This window comes from Pleurodeles waltl, chromosome 6 (genome assembly GCF_031143425.1).
Source record: "Pleurodeles waltl isolate 20211129_DDA chromosome 6, aPleWal1.hap1.20221129, whole genome shotgun sequence".
NCBI classification, from domain to species: Eukaryota; Metazoa; Chordata; class Amphibia; order Caudata; family Salamandridae; genus Pleurodeles; species Pleurodeles waltl.
The window spans coordinates 448,409,380-448,429,756 of NC_090445.1; the positions used below are offsets into that span (position 1 = coordinate 448,409,380).

The window sequence follows — 20,377 nt, forward strand, 5'->3', positions numbered from 1 at the left end:
CGGCGCCGGTATTTTGACCCGGCTTACCGCAGTGGATTTCCAGCAGTAGGAACCGACATGAAATCCATGGCGGTAAGCACTATCAGTGCCAGGGAATGCCTTCCCTGGCACTGATAGGGTTCTCCCCCACCCCGACTCCTTCCCCTACACCCCCCACAACCCCTGCCACCCCCCAAAGGTGGCAGGGCCCCCCTCCCCACCCCGACCCCTGACATCACAGAACCCACACACACACGACACGCACGCGGGCACCACCAACACACACACACACCAACATACATGCCTACAGCCACACACTCAGTCAGACACGCACACCCATATACAGACATACACGCACACATCCATACAGACATACATACAAACATACACGCACTCATTCCCAAAACACACAACACACCTGCAAGCATACACGCACTCACACATCCCCTCTACATACACAGACGCACACCTCCATGCACCCACACAACACACAACACCCCCCACCCCCCTCCCCTAATGGACGATCGACTTACCTGTTCCGTCGATCCTCCGGGAGGGGACAGGAGCCATGGGGCTGCTCCGCCGACACCACACCGCCAACAGAACACCGCTGCGCCGAATCACAGGACGTGATTCGCTGGGCGGTGTTCTGTTGGCGTGGCGGTGAAGCAACCTCCTCTTCCCCGCCTCCCGCCAGTATGGCTGTGGCTGTCTCTCCGTCCGTAAAAGGACGGAGAGCTGCCAATGGTCATAATAGGCCGAGCGGCAAACCGCCACCACTGGCGGTCTTCCGTACGGTGGTCCCTTGGCGGTCTTGGAAAAAGACCGCCGAGGTCAAAATGACCCCCTATGTTTCACTCATAAGGCTTTTAAGTAGGTAGAAACTACGTACAGACATACACGCACACATCCATACAGACATACATACAAACATACACGCACTCATTCCCAAAACACGCAACACACCTGCAAGCATACACGCACTCACACATCCCCTCTACATACACAGACCGCCACCTCCATGCACCCACACAACACCCCCCCCCCCCTCCCCTAATGGACGATCGACTCAAAAGATGATATCCTATTTACCATGACTCCATTTGTCTTCTGCTTCCCAAGAACACCTTGCAATGGGAAATCTCATGCACCAGCCCTGAGGCAAACACCAGACCCAGCCAGGAGAAGATGCCTAAAACCAGCCCATGATCAGGCTCACAATTAGGCTGATAAACTGGGGGAAATGGTAATTTTGGGTTTGGTTTAGCTCTGGACTTTCAGTAAGGTAGGGGTTTGCCGGTCTCTAATAAGGCAAGTATGTAACCTTGATTTCAAATTGTACTATGCCTGGAAGCATAAGTAAAGGCAGTGCCCATCGCTTGCCCCTTTTAAGGATATCCCAACTCTTTACCATGGCAACAGAGTGGCATCCAGCAAAGCAGGTATGAATGATGTCTAGACAATGGCAGTTTACTGTACATGGACATGCCTACTGCTAGATGAGACAACTTCAACTTCTCCAAAATGCAGCAGTTCTAGTGTTAGGTGTGTCGAAATGTGATCAAATTTCCAATGACTTTCAAGATCACCTTTGCTTGGAGACCAGCAATACATGTGAAAAACATTGTTATATTCTGAGCTCTGCCTGTGGCCTACAAGGCAGTTCAGGTACGGCTCTGCACTACTATGGAAAATAATGACTATTCTGTGGTCGTTTGAGGGAACTTAGGACAGCAGAGGCTGACCTACATGTTTTTCCAGCTTTAGAAAACAGTAAAAGGGAATATAAATGTTTACCATTTCAAGCACTTTGCTTTGGGTCAACGTAGCAACTCTGTGTAGGAATCAAAGGTGTCATTTCTTAGTAAGAACACATTTCTTTTCCATGTGTGATGGGGGCTTGCTGTTTATTCTCTTGATGTTTCTGTTGGAATTATTAAAACACCTGAAACACTACTTCCTGAGTTCTGTTCTTTACTGCCCTAGTGGCTAGTGGTGGCTGTTGTACTGTACAAAATAATCTATAGATAGACAATGTAAACAATTGGATTCTTATTTGAGGTGGATGACTGCCCAGCTAAAGGAACAATCAAAACTGTTATCAGGGTAAGTCGTTAAAGTCACTAAATTAATTAGACAGAGTTAAGCTAAGGTAATGTGTAAAGTATTTGTACAGCACCAAAACAAGAAAAATCCCAAACCAAATTGGAAAAAGTCGAGTAAAATTTAATGGACAAAAGGACAAAAATCCTATTAGGGAAAATTGAGATATTATTTAAATGTAAGTAGAAAGAGCAGCAAGAAGCCAATGACAGTCTTTGGTCACTGTTGATCAGGACCTAGGCACAATTTGAGGCTGACTGCAATGGAGAGTGGGTCGGCTACACTAACCACATCTTTCCTGGTCAAAGATTTTACTCTCTGACCTAATCTTGTAAGTCCGAATCAACCACAGGAGTACACTGCTAAAGACCTGGAGGGCCTCAATTGAGGCACTCGGAGTCTCAGGCAGAAGCCAACAGCCAGGTCCAGTCCATGTCCAGTTCCCACTAGTTGGCTGGGTACTTCCAGGAAAAGCCTGCTTGCAGATTGTTGTCTCTGTAGCCATACAGGAGCCTTGACTCCATATGACTCTTGAAGTCCACGTCTTTGTCTTGGATACAAGAGGGAGCATGTCCAGGGCTCCTGTCAGGTCACAGACAACCAGTCCAGCCCTCTTCTTAACTTCTGCAGGTCCCGAAAGTGTTCCATATTGTGTGCCTGGAGGTGCCCCATTTACACCTGACAGCAGCTAGTGGGTGGCGATGACTCCTGGGCATTCCATAACCAATAGCGTAATAGCTCCTGGGGACAATTCTACCTACTTTTTAATTAGTTCCTGTTTGGTTTACTGCAAACAGGCTGAAAATCACACATGTCAGGGCATTTTCAAGATGGTGAAAGTCTTTGCCCATATTAAACTTGGGCTCAGAGGGAAGTGTGTGTGTTGGTGGGGGGAGTATTATACAGTGATAATCTTAGTATCTTCCCACATCTAACACTAAACTCCAGTTTGAAGCATGCACTGTACCACCAACAAAACTAGAGACAGAAGTCTTGTGGGACAAAAGCAGGTTCCTTCACCAACAGCCAGGGATCCAAAACAATTGTGTTGGCATCCTGTTCCTTCCCTTTCAAGTGTGCCTCAAGCATTACATGTGGCTCAACAGACCTGTCAAGCAGAATTTGACAATGTGTTGTAACAGGATACTACAGCCCCCACTGAGTATTCTGTGGCCAGAGGAGTCCTCTCTGCTCATTTAGGTCGGCCTATTCTTTGCTCCTAAAATGCATTTAACACTTTAGTCACACCTATGTTAAGCTGAGCATTGACTGGGAGAAGCTGGAGAACGAATGCAAATTTGCCTAGGGGACCTTCAGGTAGGTAAATGAAAACTTTCAAAAAGTTAATTTTCCTTAACAATTATTAGAAATCAGACTTTACCATTGAAATTGATTTTTGATACTATTACAAATAGTGGTTTCATTATTTTTATAGGTGATGCCGCAATTCAGTATTTTAATCTGTACTCTAATATTCTAATAACAGCTAGGCCTGCCACACTGAATATAAATTTTTTGGGCCTAATCCTGCCGCCACTTTCCTTCTGGGCTGACATGCACAGGATTACAACAATTATTATAAATCGGTTGTATTTTAAAGGGTTTTTTAAAGATTGAATTCAGTAAACTAAATCACCCTGACGGTCTCTGGAATGGTGTTTCGTTTCACCACAGATGGCTGCCATAGAACATATACTCTGGTTTCTTTTCAAACCAAATACATCTTTCACCTTTTACTAAAGATTTCCTTGGAGAAGAACATTTAAGAGTTTCACTCAATTTTTGAAAGCCCTGCCAAGTGCAGGGTTATCCGTATTTAGTAAACAAAATAATAACTATATAGCAGATTGATTGGTTAATTGACAGTTCTTTCACTCAATATCATCTGAAAATATCCTCTACCACGTGAGAATAAAATAGATAACAACAGGTGAGGAAGGATCAATTGGTAAATGGAACACTGAATTTTATTTCTAGATGGGCCCTTGCTTCTCCTTTCTCATTGATTGTTCAGAGTTTATTCAAATCCCCTCTGTGGCTTAATTGTAAAGATGTGTTAAAGTATACATTTATTTACATATATATATATATATATCTGAATGAATAAAGTTCCAATCCAGCACAATTAACCTCCTGCGGTCCTGGAAAAATCACTTAATCAAACCTTGCCTAAAATTCACAAGCAATAGCAAAGCAAATAGGTTGTACTTATGCAAGATCTATTGGCTTTGTCTAGGCTATTAATTAGCCATGTACAGCAGCGTGCCTGCTATGCAACATGGCTGAAAGTTAAAAAAAAATGCTGTGGCTCAGTCAACGCTTGCTTCATCATAGCGCTTTTTTATTTTATTTTATTTTGAACCATGCTGCACAGCAGCCGCACAGCTGTACAACATAGCAAAAAATATTGACAAAGCTCATAGGTCTCGTGAAGGTGAGACCTATTGGCTTTATCAATGCTTTGGTAAAAAAGCAATATGATGAGGCTAGCACTGGATGTGCTCATTCATTACGTCAAGCGCGCAATTGCCTTTACCTGTTGTAATCTATCCGTGAGCTTTTAACCACGCCCATCGCACGTCCATTACTATCACTCGTTCATGGGCTTGCCTTTCAAAAATCCTTTGTTATCATGGTAAATGTTTTACGGTTGTCCCTCCTTGGGTCGGTGTTGTTACCGCCTTGGACACTGACCCTGTTACATGGATAATTGCACATTTGTTGATACGTTTGATTGCAAGCAATTTTCCGTTTGTGTCAGTCCTTCAGACTCATGCTCATGGCGGCCGTGGCACTTTGAATCGTCTCTCCTATGTAAACCATTTTACTTTTCATTTTCAATTTATGTGGCAAGAAAAGTCCAGATAGGAATTTGCAACGCTAATAGCTCTAACTCGAGCAAACCCATTGCATTGCAAATGCTTGTTTTATAGGGGCCATCACTGCCATTAGTGCAGAAGGTGCTGAGGCACTAGGGCCGGAGGTGTTAATGGCCACTGCACCCAAGGTATGTGTGTCATATTACAAAAAAGAGGAGTAGGGTCCCATTTGCTAGTATTAAAACCCAGGTCAAGCTTCCTGGGCATGGAACAAGGCCCAAACAACAGGGAGGGTTGGGGAGATGTGGGATTTTTTTTTCTTTTTTTCATTGGTGCTGCAGGTGCAGTGGCACCAGCGCCCAGAAGCATGAAGGGCCAACTAAAACCCGTTTATGACTGTTGTAGTGTGGTCCTTGGTTGTATTAGAGCGCAGTTCACATTTGTAGTGTCCGTGCTGCTTTAGGATGTGGAGCAATGGCCCAGAGTAGGGGAAATTTAAAGCAGAGAAGACACCTTAGTTTGGGCATTAAAGAGATGGAAGGGAGGGGATGTGACAAGATGGTAGCCATATTTTTAACAAAGGGCAGAGGAGACAGCCCACTTTGCAAGTCAGTAGTTATCATTAGTGAACAAGATGCATTGGCACTGTGGTCCAAGGCTCGATGGGCCCACTGTATAATTTTTATGACTGTTTTTCTTTAGCAAAAAGTATGCAGGTTCGTTTTCCTTGCAAGCATCAGGGCCAAGGGTAACTTTGTTGCAAAAAGGCGAGCAACATGCGGGACCAGGCTCATGTTCCAGCACTGGCTAAACATCCTGTGACTCTGGGAAAATCACTTTTTCTCCCTGTGTCTAAAAACTGAATTTGACCTTGTGTAAACTAACTAGTGCTCATGCAAACTGCTCCAAAGCCCTTGAGTCGAGTTTGCGCTATACAAAACTCAAAATAAAAAAAGGGAACAAAAACTTTTTTCAAGATTGCAGCGATGATCAAGCATGGTGAGAAAGGGGGTGGTAAACGAGGGAGCGAAGATAGCCTGCTGCTGAGGGCCGACTCTATCATTAGTACAGCAGATGCAGTTGCTTTAAGGCCCAGGAGTGCGAGGAGCTTACAACACCCCAGTTATGGGTTGCAGTTTATTTGGCCAATTTCTGTTCTTGTTTGATGAATTTGCCCTGCACTAACTCTCACATAAATTGTAGATCAAAAGCTATAAAAAGCCTCCCAAGAATGATCTCACATGCTTCAGCCCTGCCTCTCTTGTTCCCTCAATCCCTGCTATAAAGCTGTGGAGATGGGCCCTGAATTCAAAACATTTTGCTTTCGGGGGAGGGGGGCATCAAACCAAAAACATTTTGAAGACCACTGCCCTACAGGCATAAGATCAAAAGTAAGTTCCAAATTTTCCAGCAGTGTTATCCTTGGTTTTTCATTAAGTTAATGCCCAAAACATTTTTTGCTTCTCATCCTATTTTGCAGATGGTCTTCTGTTTGGATCTTATTGTAGGGACTATAATTTATCTTCATAAGGACTGTGACCCTTGGTTCTACTAAATTGTCAGTGTATGTAGTTCTGGTCAGGTCAGATTCCATTAGAAATCTTTCAACAATAGGTAGTGTTTACTGCATTCTTCACTTGACGTTGATTAGTGCCGTTATTTCTCCACATCCTAAAATCTGTTTGTTGACCTGTGCCTACAGGGATTATCTATGCAAGTTTTGGAATTAACTGTGGAAAAAGTGAAGTAGCAAACGTCTGTGCTTATATTACCAGCAGTATTGTCAGGAAAGGTGAAGCATTTGCCTAAGAGCTTTGGAGACAGACATCTATGTTATGTCAATGGTCCCTTCGGTGTCTTTCTGGACATAATTTGTGGTGTATCCTATTGCAAATACCATAGTCATCTCAGTGAACATAATGTACTGTATTTTTCAGGGGTTGATATGGGCAGTTACCAAGTGTAACAGGTTGTAGATGTCCAGTTAGTGTCTCTGCAGATACTTCCAGTCAACCGCTGTCGTGTACTGACTTTCTTTTCCTGTGTGCTCACCTCGTGATGTCTCCCTTGAATACAGGGCCGGCTTTAGGGCGAAGCAAGAGGTACAGCCGCACTGGGTGCTGACCTGAATGGGAGGTGCTGACCTCAGGGGGGCACTGTGTTTAGCAATATCTTAGAAAGTTGTGATTTAAAAGCACATGCTGAAAAGTTCCTTGTGTGTCCAACCTTCAGGAAGCAATTAAAATGTCAAGATTACTTGGGATTAATGTTCCTGGTAGGGAGAGAGATGGGAGTTTTGTCTAGCCGCAGCTTTGACTCACCATAAAGTAGCATAGAGGGTTAATATGCCTGCTGCAAAGAACAGAACTATATTTTATGTGGATAGATGAGTGGATTAGTAAAGCCAGCCTGTACAAGTGCTTTAAAACAAACAAATGTATGTGAAAAGGGGGCTATGGAGAAATGAGGGGCACATTTACCGGGTGGTAGTGAGGGAATCCGTGGAGGTGATCATGGGGTGGGGAGTGCCAAAACAGACTGTCACACAGGGCGCCATCAGTGCTAAAGCCGGCCCTGCTTGAATATGTGTGCCAATTAACACTAAATGTCAAGAAAGTTGAGCATAAATTCTAATTTTTATGTAATCCATTGTGCATGTGCATGGTTGCTTGTGCTGGCACATGTACTTTTAATAGGGACTGCAGGTGTGCGTGATTCAGCAATGGTTGTGATTTTGCAACCTAATTTCTTAAAGCTGTCAGTTTTGACTGCAAGGGCAATAGCTCTATACTGACAGGCAAGAGTGTAAAAAGTTTCCTAATGAAACTTTGAAGAGACACAGCCGTGCATTTGGGTGTACTTCATGCTCATGTTTTTATATGAGTGTATTGTATATGAGTGATGCACATTATATGGTTTCTTTCAACATTAAAAGGCATCAGGCAAGGGTGAATCTACCTTTATTAGTTACATTATTGTGGAAATACAGTGGTTACATCTTCATTTTTTCATGAAGCAAAAAATAAATATGGATAAAACAGATAAAATGAGTAAAACATATTTTTGGATGTATATAGCTAGAAATGCTAAACATGAATTTAATAAACCATGAGATCTATCTATAAAAAACACTTGCAGACGCAGAGATACTAGAATGAACCCCGACAGCTTGCCCGGAATGAGTTAGTCAACGAAATGCACTATTGATGTGCAAAAAAACTATGTACATTACTGATCACCCTCCCTCACTTTGCTGTTGTTAATGAGACCTGGATCAAATACTAAGGATATTGGAATAGTATCTCGCCTTCACATTGCATTAGCAGTTTTCTTCCACATGCCATGCAAAAATAACGGAGGTGTAGGTCACCGCCTTAGCAAAAAACTATTAAATGCACTTGCGTCAACATTAGCCTTGCCTCCATCATCATTAAGGTGCTACAACAGAAGTACCTTTTGTTAATGCCTCAGTGATGTCTCAGAATCAGAATCCCCCTGTAATAGCTTTTTCAAACATGTGTAAATATGCAAATATAGTGTGGAAAATATTTTTGAAAATTAATGATGCATGTAGTTGTAACCAATGAATTAATTTTGTTACACTCGAAATACGTTTATTTTGTCACTTGGAAGTGTAATTAATACTGTGAAGTAGTTATGACACATTTCTATGTTAGATACCATTTATTTTAAAATGGATGCAGTTTCTGGTGTTCTGCTCATTTTGTTTGTGCTCATTCCTCTTCCCAGTCAGTGTCCTGCTTCAAGATGTGTCTGCTTTTTTCCACAAAGCACAAACTGAATGACATCAAAGATTCAAAGATGAACAGTTGTGCTAGGAAGCTGTTGTTGTGAATGAAGCTTCCATCATGTACCCAAAGTATAATTTTTAAGGACATACCCTGGAGGTATACTAATTCTATGAGCCATTGTTTAAGAAATGCTTCATTTTGGATTGGCCATCTCTGGAGTGTAGTTGCGGAGAAAGCAGGTGAACGATTTCTCTTACCTTAAGAAATGGGTTAGTACTAAAGATTTAAAATATTCCGTTGCTGTTTCTGATTTCCCAGTGCTACCCTATCCATGATCATACCATGCTTAATTTCCAGAATCTATAAATAGTTTGCATTAGTTTTGTGGAAAACCCTTTGGGTATTGGGATCGTGGGCTATTTTCTAGGTGTGGCCGAAATTTCAATTACATATTTCAGCAATTACACATTACTCTTGTAATCCGATTACCGAAATTATGTGTTTACGCCAGATGTGTAGTTAGGAGTAATTTGGGACAAAAATCAGGAGCACAGGAACAATGAGGTGAGAGAGAGTGATTGACTGCTGGCTGCTGTTGTTCATGTTCTGTGGCATTTAGTACTATTTTCTTAGCACAAGTGAATCCTCAGGTTCATTTTGAACGCAAGGGTGGATTTTGCATTGAGAAAATAGAGCTAAATGCTGGATTATGCTTCTCTTTGATTATGCATAATTATGAGAAATTTTGTGAGAGAGCATTACGTCAGTAACGCCCACCCCTACTTTTTTCACATTATTTTCTGTGCGCTCCTACTGTTGGGCATTATTTTATCCTGAGACTCTGTCCATTTGTTCCTAGAGTTTCTATTTGGATGCTGTCAGTACAATTTATTAGTTTGGTTCTTAGATTTTTGATAGATTTGCCTAATTAGGTATTTTTGCTAATTATTATGATTTTGGCTTCTTGTATCTGAGCACTGTTGGTGATTTGTGCTAATTTCCCTCTGTATCGCATTTACTAACGTTTCTGTAGTCTATTTTTTGCCCTATTTTTAATCTAGAACTCAGTTTCTAATGCCTTCATATTTTATTCTGATTTACTCTACTAAATAATGTAATTTGATGAGTGTTGTCTTTACCCACGAGATCATCTGGATACTGGAGCTGAATTGATTATGTAAAAATGGGGGTATTCAAATTATTGGAGAACAAGTGTAGTTATATGTAATTGGATAGTTTACTTCATCGTTTATTGTTGTCTGATTGCAGTCTTTGCTGTGCTTCATAGTTGTAGTTGGACAAATGTATTTATCTTTTTAGGATTCTGCTCTCTGTGTAATGGGCAATCTTTTCCCTGTTTGCGGAGTTTCACTTCCTTTGTACAGTTACCCTAGTTGTTGTGAATGTAAAACATTAATTATTTGGTGCTTTTTAAAAAACAGTGTTTTTTCTGTATTCTGATCAGTGGAAGTGTTACAGCTGGTCTCTGTTGAAATGCTCTATGTGAATGACTTGCTTAAATACAATTTAAAATCGTTAATCATACTTACTGTGTAACTGAGGCATTCAGTTAATTTTATCTTATGGTTGCATAAAAAAGAGGATTGATGCCAGACAGCGTAGGAGCCACTGGTTAGACTAGGATAAATAAATATACGAAGCCATATATGGTGATGGAAGAGTTTCATGTGTCAGGACATGCTATCCGGGCACTTAGAAGCGACTTAGGGGGTCATTCTGACCATGGCGGTAATTACCGCCATGGCGGAGGTCGGCGGTAGCACCGCCAACAGGCTGGCGGTGCACCGCTGGGCATTCTGACCGCGGCGGTTCAGCCGCGGCCAGAAACGGAAAGTCGGCGGTGTACCGCCGACTTTCCGCTGCCCGTCTGAATCCTCCATGGCGGCGGAGCGCGCTCCGCCGCCATGGGGATTCTGACACCCCCTACCGCCATCCTGTTCATGGCGGCTCTCCCGCCATGAACAGGATGGCGGTAGGGGGTGCCGCGGGGCCCCTGGGGGCCCCTGCCGTGCCCAAGCCAATGGCATGGGCACGGCAGGGGCCCCCGTAAGAGGGCCCCAAAAAGTATTTCAGTGTCTGCCCAGCAGACACTGAAATACGCGACGGGTGCAACTGCACCCGTCGCACCTTCCCACTCCGCCGGCTCAATTCTGAGCCGGCATCCTAGTGGGAAGGTTGATTTGCCCTGGGCTGGCGGGCGGTCTTTTGGCGGCCGCCCGCCAGCCCAGGGCAAATGTCAGAATCACCGCCGCGGTCTTTCGACCGCGGTGCGGTGTTCTGACGGCGGTACCTTGGCGGACGGCCTCCGCCGTCCGCCAAGGTCAGAATGACCCCCTTAATGTTATACATTGAAAATAAGGAAAAGTACACACATGAAATCAGGGTGAGATGTTTGTGGTTCAAAATGTCAGTTGGCAAAATATGTTTTATGCATTATACTACACTTTGGCCCTCATTACGACCCTGGCGGTCGGCAGTAATTTGGGGAAAGGTGCTGCCAACAGGCTGGCGGTACCTTTTCCCAAATTATGACATTGGCGGTTTGGCTCAAGCCAAACTGCCAATGTACCACTCTGTCCGCCAAGGTGGTGATGGCCGCTGAACTGGAGACTTCAGTCTCCAGCCCGGCGGCTGTCATAATCCTACCCTCTGGATTATGACCATGATTTTCGTGGCAAGCGTACCGCCACGAACACCATGGCGGTAGGCACTGTCAGTGCCAGGGAATTCCTTCCCTGGCACTGATAGGGGTCTCCCCCACTGCATTTTTTAAAGAGTTGTGCAATAACTCTTGTTAACTTATTTTAAGTATTCAGTGCACCATATTAGTGGCTGTGTTTAAGATATGTAAAGTACCTGTTGATTGAGGCCTGGTTCTCTCTAATTAAATAAGGCATTTGTTCTGTAATTGTAATGTTACTCTCCTGAAAATATTTGTTTGACATTTTAATTCTACTCAGCCATAGGCCATACATACATACATAGGCATGTGTATCTGTTGCTTCCTCGGCTGCAGTGTTTACCAGTGGACTCATAATTCAGTTGTATTAACGTACTTGGAAGCTAGATACAGTGTCTTCTTTTTTACATATTTTAGTTGTGTTTTGTATAAAATGTGCATAAAGTGTGATTACATTCCTAATATATGCACTATGTTGTGTGCAACTAGGCCAGTGGTTCTCAATCTGTGCGCCGTGGCACCCCAGTGCACCAGCAAAACTAGCCAGGGGCGCCATGAACAGATGCACACAGTTTGGGAACCACTGACTGACACACAATAAGGGTAACACCTGAAGTGGAGGGCAGGATGCTACAGACAGGGATTTGTAATGAGTGGCATCAGTTTGCATATTCTTGCAGTTCAAAAGGCACGGCGGCCAGAGGAAACTGGAGTCCCAGGAAAAGTTTAAACATCCCTCGCGTTCTGCAAAGGCACAGCTCCTCTGTTCCCAGGGACCACTCAGCAAGGAAGGAGGTAGCCTCCTTGCACAACACTCGCACAAAAGGACGGAAAAGCAAAAGCGCTGCAGCACCTTGACGAGGAGTACAGGCAGAGCCTCTCCAGGGAGGGAGACGGGGCCTGAGCGGGACATACAAGCTCAGGCCAGTAGATAGGGCTGCCGGGATTTGAGTAGGTGAGCCTGAAATGACACACGGAGGCGCAGCACTGAAAGTAAAAGTAAACATTTGCAGACAGCCTGGTTTTACACACAACAGCCCCTTCATAAGGATTTACAGCACCTGGGAGCCACCTCTGGAGCGGTACTGCAGGTAGAAGCGGGCAGGCGAAAACTCATGGCTACTAGCTGCTCCAATGTACACATCTTGTGGAAAATGATCTTTCAGTGGGTTAATGTGCCTGCTGCTAAGAGCTGTGCAAAACCTGTGGGTCACTGCGATTTTGGAAAGACTAACCCTGTTTTAGAGTGTAAATGGTGTGCATTTGCTTCCCTAATTTATGGCTTGAGCACAATGTATACTTGTCTATGTCTGCTGCTGTTCGTCATTGACTTGACATTTGCTATTTGTTTTATCCATGTCCTCCTTTCACGGACCAACGTGTGTGTGCTGCCCTCTGTGTGTAGGGCCCACCACCCACTAATCTCCATTTACTGGCATGCCACTGACTGTTGTACTTTGTCTTTGCCTTCATAATTTTATACTTTTGCAAAGTTCAAACACAATGCAGTTGTGCAACAGCAGTGATTGCCTTTCAATGTTCCATCGAGTCCTGTGCACCCAGACACATCCAGCACTTTCCTCCCCATGTGCACCACAGATTGTTTTGAACAAACCCTGTTGTTAGAGTTTGCACCATGTTATCCCAATAGTCCTTGGACACTTTATTTTCCTAAATATGTCACTGCTTTGAATGTCCTGTTCGTGCAAGCAGGTTTTGTGTGCGTCCCGGACTAGACTGACTCAAAACAAACGGGCTGCAGAAGCATCATAAATTGAAATGCACATTAATTAATACAGTCCAGGTTACTTATTGAGTCATAATATAGTTTCCAGCACCGAAATCAGCCTCTCCAATCATGCAGCTGTTGGCCTCGAGTCAGGCAGTGCTATGTTCACATGAATATACAAGTCAATTTTCAACTCTCCAAAGCTGCCTGCTCTGTAGACTCAGTGGAATATATGTAGCAATGCGTATTGCGCAGTGTAGTAAACACGGCGTGGTGGGACATTGAGAGCAGGACAGGCACACTGAAATAATCAGAACAGTGAAACTTCAAGTACTAAGGCAGCAGGGAAAAGACTGTTCCACATTCCAGGGCCACACCATAATGCTGCTAATGCACATTGCAGATCTGCCAGTACATATCAGAGTGCTTCCAGTGCACATTTCAGGGCTGACAGTGCTTATCATGGAGCTATCAGAGCCAGTGCATGCCAAAGAACCCCCAGTCCACATTCCAGGTCTTCCAGTGCAATCAAGGCATATTAGGGCTGCTTTGCCCTGTCCTCTGCATGACCCGATTTCCCCAGGTTTGGTAAAGTGCAGTCATGCGCCACTCCATTCCACACACATCCATTGTGCTTTACTGCCCCAAATTATGAAACACACAAGTCTCCACTCTTACACCTTACGATCTTGCGTAAGGTGCCAATGGGAATTATTTATTTCAGCCTCCAGCCATCTCCCTCTCCACTTGGTTCCCAGGAGTGAGCCCCATATCAATGATTATAATATCTTCATCCGCATTGTCCCAATTTTCTTCAGGAAGAAAAATGAAAGTACACATGAGGCCAGGCTTACATCCCTCCCCACCCCCAGAAAAAGTAAGATAATGGGGAGCCATGGCCGACAAGCAATGGGTCAAGGGAGCCGTGGGTCGAAAAAGTTTGGGAACCACTGAACTAGGGAATAGTTTGAATCCTACTATTAGCACATCGGAGTTCTGAAGCCTTCCTCATGGACGAATCTGAGCAACTATCTACCTACCTCTCCTCCAAACCTATCAACATAATCAAATCCCACTGACGTATCCAGAAAGTCCACCCACAAAGGACCACAACCTAAGAGGCTTGGCCACCTACAATGTCTCTTGCCAGGAAGAAGCTTGGGACCATCAGTGCAAATGCATTTTTGCAGTTTTGGGCTGCAAAAATGGCTTTTGATTTGTATAAAACACAAACTGCAATTCGGTAACATGTTACTGAAATGCAATTTGTGTTTGGTGATTCACTATTTGGAAGGGGCGTGTTTAGGGCTTCCCTTCCAAATACCGAATTGCAGTGGCATATATATGAATGTTTTGCAACCAAATTAAGGTTGCAAAACATTCATTTTTTACCAACACCTCAAGGGTGGTAGTAACCATTTGTAAATGGGCCCCCTCCCCTTTGTGAATGTTGAAACAGATGTTTACTAAGAGCAGGCAATTTAAATGTTTCATTTTATTTTTTTAAACTTATCACATTTTCTGTTAAGGAAAAGGGTTGTACTAAAATGTTTTTTGATTTATTAAAAAGAAATGACAGACAACATGGTCTGCTGTACCCAGCAGGTCACCATCCTTATGATCCCTATGGCTGCAGTTCATAGTGCATAGCTGACTGTGACCACCTCATTAATATTCATTAGGTAGGTCTATTTGCGACCCTATTTGGAATCGCTATATGAAACTCAATGTGTTTCATGCATTAGGAATTGCAGTTTCCTAATTTCGAAAAGCAGAAAATTGCAATTAGGTAATGGACATTCCTAAAATGTGTACATATGTCCCTAAGTTTATAGCATGACTGCAGGAGTACCAGATTCCTAGGATGTTCCTTTTATATTAATTCTCTGTCATTCCACTCCATCAGGCAAAGACCCCTAAATTCCCAGCTCAGCTCCTCTCATTTACTGCCTTCACTGCTATTGGGGCTAGTTCCCTCTCTCTTTAAACCACAAACTTACCCTCTCTGCACTTGTTGCTTGGCCCCACTGCCACTTCGCACCAAGGAAACTGGGAATCAGAAACAGAGATGCTGAAGTGCTCTTTGCTCTGTTTTTGGAAGCAGTATCAGACCTCACCTACATTCCAGAAACTTAGCTCAGTGATGACACTAGTTATATATCATGAAGCCTTTCCTCTGCAATACAGTATCATCAAATGAAATCATGCTGTCAAGAAAGGAGAAGGCTTAGCTGTCAGCTTCAACAAATCTTTGAAAATCACTGCATTAAAGAATCTGACATGACGATTGCAAATCCTTGCTAGTGCGGTGGTGCCCTACTCCAGACTTTGTCTACTCCTTCCTCCTGATCTACATACAAGCAACTCAACATTTAAGAATACTTTATTGGATGCATTTACAAATATTCTGCTAAATTACCCCAACCTGTTCATTGTAGGGAACTTTAAGATCTCGTTTGACAACCAACATTCAACAACAATGGCATTCATACACCCTCAGTCTCCAACAAGTTGTGTCTGGACTCATGCATTCTTCTAGACACAGCCTAGATGCCATTTTCCCCCCTCCTAGACATACTTTGGTAATTAGCAACATTCCTGTAATCTGGAAAGACTACCATGTCATTGGCTTCAAGGTCATCTTTCCAGTTCTACAGAACAAAAACATATACACTTACCAATAAAGGCAACAGCACATGTAGTGGAAAAAATTAACCTCCTGATATTGAACTCTCATCTCACAAAACCTCCAATGGACAAGCAACCACAGGATATATTGCCTTCTAAAATGGACTGTCTGCAGTTCTGTACAATCAGATGGCAATAAAGACGACAAACAAACCTAATGTAAAGAAAATGGTCATATGAACAGTGAAAAGATATAAAAAATTAGAACAGAATCCTGCATGGTACAATGCAAATGGAAGAAATTTTACTACATTGTGATAACAGGGCCTACAAAGTGTCAAAAGAACTCCAAAGAGGCAGCACTAGTTCACACGTTTAATGGATGAAGACCACCCATCAAAGGAACTACACCAGATCTTGACAGGATTTTTTTGCAACCCAGAGGGCTACCGCTCAGAAACCCCAGGTTTTAAAGCCTTTAGCTACAAAATCTTCAAAGAGCTCATCCTAAAATTGGAAATCTAAAGGACAACCTTAAGAAAAAAACTCTTCCATTCAGCAAGAACACGAACAAGACAGACACAATCAGCCAATCAGCATACTCTCTGAAAAAGAGTTACGCAAACTTGTCAAGGTGCACAGGCCATCGGGACCCCCCCAAAATATTTAAAATAATTATTTTGACAACTTATGCCAGGGAAGTGGCTAGTAGTAAATCTTTACTACAAGAATTTTCCCTTCTGAATTGAAGACCTTCATCAGACCACTTCTCAAAAAGAAGATGCTTGACCTTCCAACCCAGCAAATGACAGACCAATTTGCAGTGATCCATTCCTACGTAAAATGAATGAAAGAGCAATCCTTACACATCTGTCCAGCTTCACTGAAGAAAACCATCTGTTGTCAGATCAACAGCTTCGATTCCAACCAGGGAGAGGCACAAAATCATCTATCACAGCAGATCCAAACTGGGGTCCGTGGCCCCCCAGGAGTCTGTGACACATTCCCGGAGGACCCGCAGGCCTGGGCCAGCTGGCGCCTCTGACAGAAACACATCCATTTTTAGGGTCGAGCCTGTGTTGCATGCGCTCGCGCATGCGTTTCGCAGGGAGACTCTTTTGTATTTATAAAAGGGCTCGGAGCCCTGTCAACTTCACACCGGTGTTTTTTATTGGTTGGTGGGCTTCCCTAATAAAATCCGCTTGCTTTTATTAGTCGAAGGCACGCATATGGCATGCCTTTTCCGGTGGCTAGCCCTCCTCCAGCGCAGCGACCAAGTACAGAAAACATGCGAGGCTCGCTGTTTTCCATCGGGCTCGTGGACTTTTTTTTCTCTAATTTACGAGCCCGATCTCGCTTGGCAGAAGTCGAGCGCTTTACGTACTTGATTTCACTTTTTCGGGTTATGTACATAAATGCACTTTTGCCCGATAGCTGAAAAGTCGGGTTAGGAGTTTACAACGCGATCAGCTCTAACATGAGCAAACGCGAGACCCGATGCATTGTAAATGCTTGTTAAATATTTATTGCTTCCTTTGTGCAGCAGTTTTAAAAGCACTGCAACGTTCCTTGTAAATCCAGCATTTTGGGCAAAAATAAAAGCATGAAGATAACTCTGGAGAGAGATGGGAGTTTTGTCTAGTGGCAGTTTTGACTCATCTAAGGTAGCACAGATGGTTAATATGCCTGCTGCAAAGAACGTGTATCATGCACAGAACAGTATTTTCTGTGCATAGCACAGTGGGTTGCAGCTTTTGTCACAGAGATTCTTTTGTTACTGTGCAGTTCATAAGTTACAATCGTAATCCAGCACAGTGAGCCATGAACTGCTATTAAAGAGCTGTATGCAAACTGCATGGCACAAATGAGAAAGTTGTGCTTTTTCCCAGTTTTTAATTTTCCTTATGCTGCTAAAAAGGTTTGCTTGCATGGAAATAAATTCTTATTATTAAAATCAATGCTAACTCCTGTGTTATGTTCTGAATCCTGAGTTTGTGCTTATCCAGACCAAGCACTCATAGAAAATGACAACCAGTGTGGATGTATGTGAATCCTACACCTTTTAGTTCCCTGTAAAGTGCTCCAACACCCTACACTTGTATAAGAGGTGCTATAAAACAAATTAATTACATGTGACAGACAGGCTATGGAGAGATGAGGAGCCCTTATGGTTTTACTTCTTTTCCTCACCACATATTTATGTTAAAAAGCTTTCTCACATCTTATGTATCTAAAAAATAAAAACAGAAATTGCTTGGGACATGTACAATCTGACCTGAGGATTCAGCTTTCCTAAATATAACCAAACACTGAAAAGTTAGTCACTGAGATGCGGTGCCAACCTTCCCATTAAATTTTTTCTATTTGTGCATATTTTTTCCAATATAGAATAATTATATCTTTAATAATTTGAGTATTTGTTTGATGTGTACATGTTTTTTGTGAATTACTGTTTTAATGTTTGAAATTTAAATCGTACAAATTGCTTGGGGGTCCCGAATTCCAGTAGTGATGCAGTGGGGATCCTCAGGAGTCAAAAGATTGGGAACCACTGACCTATCACATCCATAAAGGGCAACCTTAAACTTACTGTTGACAAGAATGGCGTGGCTGCACCACTATTACTACTGGACTCATCAGCAGTGTTCGACATGGTCCACAACCACACCACACCCTACTGCTCAGACTGCATCATATCAGCATATCCGACAATGCTCTAAAATAGATTGCGGCCTACCTCAAAGACAGAAGTAACCTCTTACTCCTGCCACCTTTACATCACACAGTACACTCTGTCCTCCTACAGGGATCCATCATCTCCTTTTCAATTCAGTGTCTACCTAAACCCTTTGCAAATTTGATAACTTTTTTCAACCTGGCCTGCTACAATTATGATGACAACACGTCATCTTAAAAATGGGCAATCCAGAATACCTCTGCACATTGAGGCTTGGTCACTGCCTCTGTGCCACAGATGCATAAATGAAGAACAACCACATAAAACTCAAACTTGCAAAAATAAAGACAGTGGTACAAACACCACCCTGCAACAGTATGCCCAGAGAGCTTGATGTCCTGCTAGCAAGGTCAAGAGAAATGAAAGTCCGAGGTAACCATGGAGTTAGGCCTGTTCTTATCTCACAAGTCTACGAAATAACTAGGAACGCTATATACATAATGGGAACGATGAGACACATTTTCTTATATTTTAGATACAAATATAAGCTAAAAGCTATTCCCACCCTTGTAATCTCCAAGATGGAGAATGCCATCAGCATATACATAAGAGCACTCGGCTGCTGGATACACAAACTTGAAACAAATTCCCAAAAACCTTCGAAAGATGTATCCTTCACCTAAACCCCAGGGTAGATATCATGCCAGTCTTACAAGCCCATCGCTCGCTATCATGGAAAAGGACCATTATGATTACAACTGAACTATAATGAAAACTCACAGACAGGACACTGTGTTCAAGATTAATGTAAGGAAATGCCTCTTTTTGCATGATCACTCCCAAAGTTTTGGACTGATGGTGCTGGATTTTTGACTCTGAGAGACCACTGAGGTCTGCTTACTGGACCTTAGTGCCAGTGCTCTGACCCTTAAAAGTGTAATGTTTGATTGGCTTCTACCCAATTGGCATTACTTAACTTAACTTACTTATAAGTTACTGGTGTATTATACTTGAGTAGTTAGGGCTTGTAAGTTAAGTTGTCCCTCATGACTGCAACACTTATTGTGCCACCCTGAGTCTGACAAAGTAAAACATGTCTTCCGGCCTGCCACTGGTAGACTGGTAGAGCAGTTTTAAAACTGCTAATTCAACTTTGACATTAAATTAATGGCAAACCCCAGACCTCCCTTTTTAATATCTATACACCTCCCCTACAGCAGATCTATCGAGTGCTAAGGCAGGGTGCTGTATATTAAGAAGTAGGACATATACTTTTATATGTCTTAACAATAAAAAATCCAAATTGTTGTATTTACTGTGGAAAGGCTAAGTAACCCCATTGACGAGCACAAGGTTACACGCTGACAATTCAGCTGTGCTAACTCCTGAATAGGCCTACTAAAGTTGAAACTTCAAGGTATCAAAATAATCCTTACATTAAACCTGACTTGACACCCACCCTGAATTTAATGTAACTTTTAAGTATAAGGCAACTTTAGAAAGCTGCTACTCTGTTGCCCAAGTTTTCCAGTTGCCATTCACAGATGCTGGCCACATAACAGCCATCTCTTGCCCACGTTTTCCAGTGGCCAGTCGTAAATGAGGGCCACATGACAACCATCAGCTGGATGACTTCCTATTACATCTTCTAGGCCATAAAATCTGAAGTAGCCCGCCTTGGCTCAGTAGCCACAATCGCTTGACAGTCAATGACCGACAACGAGCAGCCTAGGAAAACCACATCCCAGCACTCAAAAGTTGTACCTGAGCCATCTGAACCCAATAGACGTTGTCAGAGTGCAGTTTGGTCACCCAAGAAGGACACTAGCCTCCACCAAGGTGAACCACTGGTTTTGCTGTGACCGGAGACCAGTAGACCATTGGCAACTGGACTTTTTCTGGACCAACCAGGACTTGGAGGGACATCGATCCCTGGGGCCAAAGTTCCCCACCAGTACTGTGGACCAAGAAGTAGCCCTAAGAAGCCCC

General features: G+C 43.1%; 1 non-coding gene across 1 annotated transcript; it reads left to right on the forward strand.

The window, feature by feature from the left end:
- The first annotated feature begins 3,774 nt into the window (after nucleotides 1-3,774).
- LOC138302250 (U5 spliceosomal RNA) lies at nucleotides 3,775-3,890 on the forward strand. The gene has a single exon (XR_011205345.1). It is a non-coding gene; the product is annotated as a U5 spliceosomal RNA (small nuclear RNA).
- Nucleotides 3,891-20,377: the final 16,487 nt, after the last annotated feature.